Genomic DNA, 8,499 nt, shown 5'->3' with positions numbered 1-8,499 from the left:
GTCTTCTCAAGGCTAGCAACATTTTTGTCAAGGTCCAGTTCTGAAAATGAGTTCCAGGAGAAATTGACGAAAGTATAGTCGGAAGTCGGAAGGGAAGTATAGAAGTGTAGTACATATTTAGTAGTCTTATAAGCATACTTAAAGCGATTTTTGTATTTTTATCTCAACAAATGAAGCATTTGCATTTAAACAGTGCTCTTTTTTTAAATGGAATTGCTGGTGAAGACCAGAATGGAACATACTCATTGACAGGAATTTTCCATCTTTGGACTAAGTACTGGCCACGGTGAGACTATGCGCGCCCTCGCGGTACGTGTGGCGCCTGCGCCAACCGCCGCGGCTGGCCGAGCCGCGCGTTCGCAGCAGACCCTGCATCAAAAAGTCATAGGTAGTTTTTATTACATTTTGTACCTATTCATAGTATAGACCGACCGCTTAAATGAGTCTCATTTAAGCGGTCGGTCTATAGACTTGTACTTACTTACTACTTACTTGGCTGGCGCGATGACCCAAAATGAGTCTTGGCCTCCAACACTAGAACACGCCACTTTGCTCGGTCGAGAGTAACCGCCAGCTTTCGCCGACGCCGAAATAGACCGATAGTAGACTTGTAGAGCTTATAATTAATATTGCTCTACAAATAAACAAAATTATCCAATCCAGTGGTTTTTGTTATAAACTGTAGCAGCAAAACGCACTACTCCCTTTTGTTCCCATTTGGCCTCAGCCGCGCGTATCGAATTCCATTTGAATTCGATTTCAAGTTGTAATTTAGTAAACTGTGCCTATTGTGGTGTGAAATTAATTTGATGGGTGTTTGATTGAAATGTAACGTGACACTTATTTATACTATTATTGTCAGCAATGAATGAATTAACTACCTAAAGTGTCATTCTGTGGAACTTGCTAACTATGTAAACAAAAGTCACTAGTAAATTCATCATTCAGAGACAATTTCAATACGGCGGTTTACATAGTTAGCAAGTTCCATAGCGCCGGTTGAGAATACGTTTGTGCCATATCCATTTTTGGCAAATTCGTTTTTGAATAATTCCTAAAATAACAAAATATGTGCTATAATTGACAGTAATCGGTTTTTGAAAAAAAATATTTTTGCAAAATGTTGTGCCATATCCGCATTTTGCTATAGGATAATTACAGTCTTTTAACAGAAAATTATCACAAAAGTGTGACATATCCAAAACGTTTGTGTCATATCATACATTGTACGTTTAACATTTACTCATCAAAAACGGATATGGCAATACTAAAAATGCTTTTATTTTATGATTACCACTATATTTACAAAATTTGTATGGTACTATAGATAGTAAACATAATAATATGTGCCTAAATGATAAATAAGTTCAATATTTCCTAAATAAAAAACTTTTCGAAAAAAAATTTTTTTTTGCTTCTTTTCGCTCTTCTGCAAACCAATGTAATTGGCGTATGGTACAAACTAGGGAATGCAATACCGGGATACCAGGATCCCGAAATTCCGGGATCCCGCATGCAATTTGCGGGATTAACCCCGCTCGGAAATTAAGCGGGATCCCCCGGGATTTGCGGGATTAAGGAGCGACTTGGTTCTTACGTTTTACTACTAGTAACACGTGCGCGGACGCGCCCCTAATGGCGAAAGTTCTTCACGGAGCCTAGATGCATCTGTGGAGGAAGGGATAAGGACACGAAAGAGAATTTCGCTCGAATTTGTCAATTATTTGGTACATTTTGCATTGAGTAATATTTTGATTAAATATTTAAAAATAAACATTTATTTATATGAATGAATATTTTTGCTTGTAAAGTTTTAAGTATCTTGGAGACGGTGTATTTAAAGAATTTCCAAGTACTGGCGACAGTATCTACTAGGAAACTTACGCTGTGTGTGGAAGTATTTTTTGAAGGCGGAAGCTTCGCAGAGTGCTAAATGCAAGTTAAAACAATAATAAAACAAATACCAGTAATGTCTAATAATTGTTCTTTAAGAAGTTAAATAAAGAACTTTTTCATCACACTTGCTTCTAAAAGGTGTTACTACACGTAACGTAGGCAAATGCGGTCCGTAAATCTTTAATTTCGACCTAGGGCTGTAATATATTTTTCCGTCATACTTGCTAGCTAGGCGATGCGGTCCGTAAATCCTAAATTTGGACCTAGGGCTGTAATGTACGTCCGAAATTAGACAGAAGTTTTAATTTTTTCCTCACAAGTGTGATAAAAAACATTGTGTGTGCAACGGTACAGGAATTACGAATTCTTCAATTTACACTCGTTCTTAAATTCTTGTCTACCGCCCTTAATACATAATGTACTATTTCTATATTTTGTTAACGTTTTGTTTAAAACCTTCAAATTTAGTACCAATTCGTAAAATTGTATAGTAACTTACGGGATCCCGCAAATACCGGGATCCCGCGGGACTGAGAATGACAATCCCGCTAAATACCGGGATTGAATTCCTCATGCGGGATTGCATTCCCTAGTACAAACTTATTCCAACCTGACGATAGAATGACTGTTTATGCAGAAATATTTAGGCAGTGGGATCTTTAGGTGGTTTATAGTGCGACATAAAATAGTAGAAATTAAATAAAATGGAACTAAAAAAATTCCACACTAAAGTGTTGCCATGTTTAAGCATTTTACGTTAAAAAATGTGAAAGTTGCGTAGAAAGTGGTGCCCTCATTTATTTTCTACAATTTTTTGTCAGACTTCTAAATCTTATAATCTTATACGTTTAATTTAAACGTGTTTATTTTTCTCGATTTTTGATGACTGACAAGACAACTGACATAGGTATCAAAAAAATACCCGACGCAATAATAAGTTCTCGTTTAGCTATCATAATACTCATAATATAGCATGAGTTACTTGTTTCCTGTGACGATTACACAATAAACAGTACGACGCAACTACCCGCTAGCTTCACTCCGTGGAGAAGTGTCATGGCGAGTGGGTGGCTGGCGGAGTGCACAAGTGATAACAGTTGTTTCATTTGATCACCCAGTACACAACGGAGCCTGGAAATCACAGATGGCGACGAGGGTAAAATATTACAAAAAATTACGGAAAGGAAAGGTAACGGTGGCGAAAAAAAAAACAAATCTAAGGTGTGGAAATCCTAACCTAATAGCTACCGTATTTGTCCATTTCCTCCCGAGCTGCCGATTGTATTCAGGTAATACAAAATTTTGGGCGAGGTGATATTCTGTGTAACGAGTGACGTACGGTTGTACATAATACGAAAATATTAAAACTGCAACGATTTTGTTAGGCGGTACTTACGTAAGTAGGTTATGAAATTCCAAACTCACGTAAGAGGAGTATTAAAGAAACTAATGCAGAATTTAAATATTACTGTAAAAACGTAGATCTAGTACCTATACCTAATTTTATAGTTTTGTTTACAATCAATGTTAATAAAAACAATTATGTATATGCACAGTTGATTTTGTCGACTGTTTACATAAGAACAGTGGTTAACTTTACAACTATTATTGAGTAAATAATTGATGGTACGCAGCTCGGGAGGAATGTTTACTAAGCAAAGAAGAAATATACGCGTGCTTATTACACTAACTCTTTGACAATGGCTACTGTGCGTGAGCCTGGTTACCAAATGTAAATCCAAAAGTGTAATCAATGCAAGATAGATCAATAATTGGGGTCACTACAAAAAATAATGTACTCATGTTACATTATTCCTATGATGTGGCACCGACGTATTAGCCATGAATTTTTCCATGAAATGACAGAAACGAATATGCCGATGGTTTGCGTGTTACAAATACAGATGGTACATGGTTTATTTTCTGACTCAAAATCGTATATTAGAATTCATATAATATAAAGGGTAAATAATCAAACTACCTTCGCGGAAATCATGATTATTATGAGTTGTGTATTTACCGTTCATACTTAAAATATACCGACCTACTTAGTCGTGTAATTAAATACTAAGATATTTTTACATGAGGGAACGTATAGAGAAACCTGCATATCAAGTCAGTATAGTTGTATACATTTTATGGATCTTAAAAAATCATTATCAGAAAAAATGTAAACATTATAATATTATAGGGCACACATACGACTGCTTACATAAACTAAAAGACAACTGTAACTGTAACATAATTGAGTTTGTTGAATCATATAAATATTTAGGGTTAATAATAGACAGGACATTTAACTGGAAATTACAAGTACAAGCATTATGTAACAAATTGAGATATATTTACGTAACTTTCCAACAACTTAAAAAATATGTAAATCGTAAAACCATGCGAACACTTTACTTTGCCCTAGTGGAATCACACATAGATTATGGATTAATAGCATATGGTCGTACATTTAAAACACAACTAGATATGATTAGAAAGCTACAGATTCGGTATTTAAAATTATTAGTTAATCCTAAACAGAAAAAAACTTGTAACAAAGATTATGATCAGCTGTTTAGATTGTGTAATATTCTACCCGTAAATGAAAAATTTAAGTTATTTGTAGCATCTCATAATTATAGTACAAAGTCATTTCCATGTAAAACACAGAATAAAGATAAAGTGACAAGAAGAAAACCTAAACTATTCTTAGAAAATTTTACTCCCATTAATTACTATGGAGAGCGGACGTTTCAATATTTGGTACCTAAAATATTTAATGCACTTCCAGAAAAACTATTTGCTAAAGAGATAAGCCCACATACCTTTAGAACAAGTGTTAAGAAATATTTAATAGATATTTGCCCACAGGAACAGTAGAGAGGGGTCAACTTATTATGGAAACTTATAAAAGTGGACCCGTCTTTGCTGGCCCTGAAGGCCTATAATAGAATAACTAGATTTAAATTTGCATGCTTAGTTATTAAGTTAAAATAATACAGCATGTTTATAAATATTTAACTGACACAAACATGTATATCAAGAGCTTTACTAACTGCCATCAAACTGTTTTGCAGTTTGGCAGTCCTATTTCAATGTAAAACATTTGTACTGTGTCTTATGAAAATAAATAAATAATAATAATAATAATGTCCTAAAAGAAATATTGTTCGGCTAAAATAACCAGGTATAATCAATTGAAATGCTATTTATAGCACGATATGGGTATGAATAGATGTTAACTTGGTGTCGACTTAACATGTATTTATATATACATAGGTATGTGCTGTTTATGATAATAAACAATGCTAGCAGGTAACGGACCAGTTAAATTATCAAGGACCTTTACGATGTCAAGTGAGTCAAGAACTATAGATAGCGTACTTAGACTGATGAATGCCAAGGGCTTTGTTATTGTTTTACTGTAGGAGTAGACACGTAAACTCAGCATCAAATGAATTGAGTAGTAAGTCGGAATCGGACTAACAAGAAAAATAAATTGCAAGAAGTAAACTGTACATCACATCTATGCTGCAGTTGGTATAAGTAATAATTAGTAGGTTGAAACGTTCAACTGGTACTAGCAAAACAAATAGTTAGTAGGTTAAACTTTCAACCGGTACTAGCAAAACAAATAATTAGTAGGTTGAAACTTTCAACCGGTACTAGCAAAACAAATAATTAGTAGGTTGAAATGTTCAACTGGTACTAGCAAAACAAATAATTAGTAGGTTGAAACTTTCAACCGGTACTAGCAAAACAAATAATTAGTGGGTTGAAACTTTCAACCGGTACTAGCAAAACAAATAATTAGTAGGTTGAAACTTTCAACCGGTACTAGCAAAACAAATAATTAGTAGGTTGAAACCTTCAACCGGTACTAGCAAAACAAATAATTAGTAGGTTGAAACTTTCAACAGGTACTAGCAAAAAAAAAAATTAGTGGGTTGAAACTTTCAACCGGTACTAGCAAAACAAATAATTAGTAGGTTGAAACTTTCAACCGGTACTAGCAAAACAAATAATTAGTTGGTTAAAATGTTCAACTGGTACTAGCAAAACAAACAATTAGTAGGTTGAAACTTTCAACTGGTACTAGCAAAACAAATAGTTAGTAGGTTGAAACTTTCAACCGGTACTAGCAAAACTAATAATTAGTAGGTTGAAACTTTCAACCGGTACTAGCAAAACAAATAATTAGTAGGTTGAAACTTTCAACAGGTACTAGCAAAACAAATAATTAGTAGGTTGAAATGTTCAACTGGTACTAGCAAAACAAATAATTAGTGGGTTGAAACTTTCAACCGGTACTAGCAAAACTAATAATTAGTAGGTTGAAACTTTCAACCGGTACTAGCAAAACAAATAATTAGTAGGTTGAAATGTTCAACCGGTACTAGCAAACCAAATAATTAGTAGGTTGAAATGTTCAACTGGTACTAGCAAAACAAATAATTAGTAGGTTGATTGTTCAACTGGTACTAGCAAAACAAATAATTAGTAGGTTGATTGTTCAACTGTTGCTAGAAAAACAAATAATTAGTAGGTTGGAACTTTCAACTGGTACTAGCAAAACAAATAATTAGTGGGTTGGAACTTTCAACTGGTACTAGCAAAACAAATAATTAGTAGGTTGGAACTTTCAACTGGTACTAGCAAAATAAATAAGTAGTGGGTTGAATGTTCAACTAGTACTAACAAAACAAAAGAAATGATAAGCGAAATCATAACACTTACCTACGATACAAACAGAGAATAATTAGTTAGTTGAATGTTCAACTGGTACTAACAAACCAAAAGAGTCAAATGTACCTAGTAACTAGTCTAGTAGACGCGATAGTGGTGGTTGGTACTAACGATAGGACCTTTTGTTATAGGTCGTCCAAATTAGTACAACATAGTACTTAAAAGTAAACTGACGCGATATAGTGTTGGTTGGTACTAACGATAGTATCTTGTTTTAGGTCATTCAAAATGTCCTAGATACCACCATTAGACGGATTCCTTAGCCCACCAAAACTTAATAGGGAGGCAAAATAGTCATAAACTGACATTATGTTAGTATAGAGTGACCTCCTATTATGTAATGTATTTACTGAATTCGAAATTATATAATAAGCAGTTTAGTGCCTCTGCCTACTGTTCCAGTTAACTTAAGGCGTAGGTATAGATGGATGGCCTCGGGAATAGGCATATCTACTAATGTAGATTCAGAGTAGATTTCAATAATAAAAAAAAATACGCCAGTTGGAAACATTTTCTGTAAAGTATTACAATTTAACCTTCTTCTAACCTATACCCGTATCATAAATTAACTGCATTTTGCAGATTTTCGTATGGGTAAGAACCGAATGTATCAGCTTAAATAAAAACGGACAAAGTATATATAAAAATATATTATACGACGACTTAGACGGTATTCCGGTTAAAGATTGTTGTAGCAATCCTGTTGGAACAGTTAGAAGACAGGTTAAATTATAGTTTAAGAGAAACAAGCAGGTGACCAGGATAAGAGTAATAATGCATTCTGTGTAAGTAGCCGTGTAAATTGTGGAACACAGAGGCATGCCTAAACTGCCCAAATAAAACCTATAAATAGATGAGGATATACAATTCTTCAAAATCGTATATGACCCAGATTTCATATAATAAATCCCAATTCCAATCTATTTTAGAGCCGGAATACATGATTCTATAGAATAATAAGGGCAAAGCTCAATTACAAACCCAAGTACAACAGGTACGTAAATAGACGCTGGGCCTACATCATGTCATGTAGTACCTAAAGTCAATGCTGTAAAAACTGAAGTGGCGATGCGGGGAGCCTTACACGGTGAGGAAGCACTGCTTACTTAACTAAACTACGAAACTATACCCAAGGCAACCATGACTAAGGTACTAACAGAAAAAACTCTAGTGCCCAGCAGTTAACCTAATGTCTTGTAAATAGACATACGACTTTTGTCGGTTAACAGTGTAGATGACGAAGTCCCTTTTTAACTACCTAGGTAGTAGGTACACCTACTCAGATGAAGATGAGTGATGTGTGTGATGTGATGACTAATTATAATTAAGTGTAATTAAAAAGGCACTTTACCGGAAAATATATTTCCTTATTTCAGTCACATGCATAAACTTACAATAATTAAGGATGCCAAAACTCTTAGGTATGCGGTTGAGACAATACATACATTAGAAATTATACATTGTCTCAGAACCGATACATTAAATCAAAACAGAAACAAATAACTAAATACTGTGTGTAGGTACCTAGGGTAAACCCTCCAGTGAATGAACACCCCCCAGTGAATGAACAAAATCACGTTTTTTGTCTAAAATAAGAAATATAGCAATTTCTACCACTTGTCGTATTTTTTTTCTTATTAACAACTCTATTTCCTATGCAATTTCAACCCCTGCCAAATTTATTTTCGACCAGTTTGAACGTGACTGGCGTTTGAAGTTTACGTATTTCTGGTTTTGAAGCTCTGTATGCAAAAATTATATCCCAGATAAGAACACTGTAAGTTTGGAGCAACATATGAAGTGCTTATTTAATGTTTACCTGTACAAAGTTTGGTTATTTGGTTAGATTAAGAGTTAAACCTTCTA

The sequence above is a fragment of the Cydia splendana genome, chromosome 14, assembly GCF_910591565.1.
Source record: "Cydia splendana chromosome 14, ilCydSple1.2, whole genome shotgun sequence".
In the NCBI taxonomy this organism is placed as follows: Eukaryota; Metazoa; Arthropoda; class Insecta; order Lepidoptera; family Tortricidae; genus Cydia; species Cydia splendana.
The sequence above is the reverse complement of the archived record's forward strand: the minus strand, read 5'-3'. Positions refer to the sequence as shown.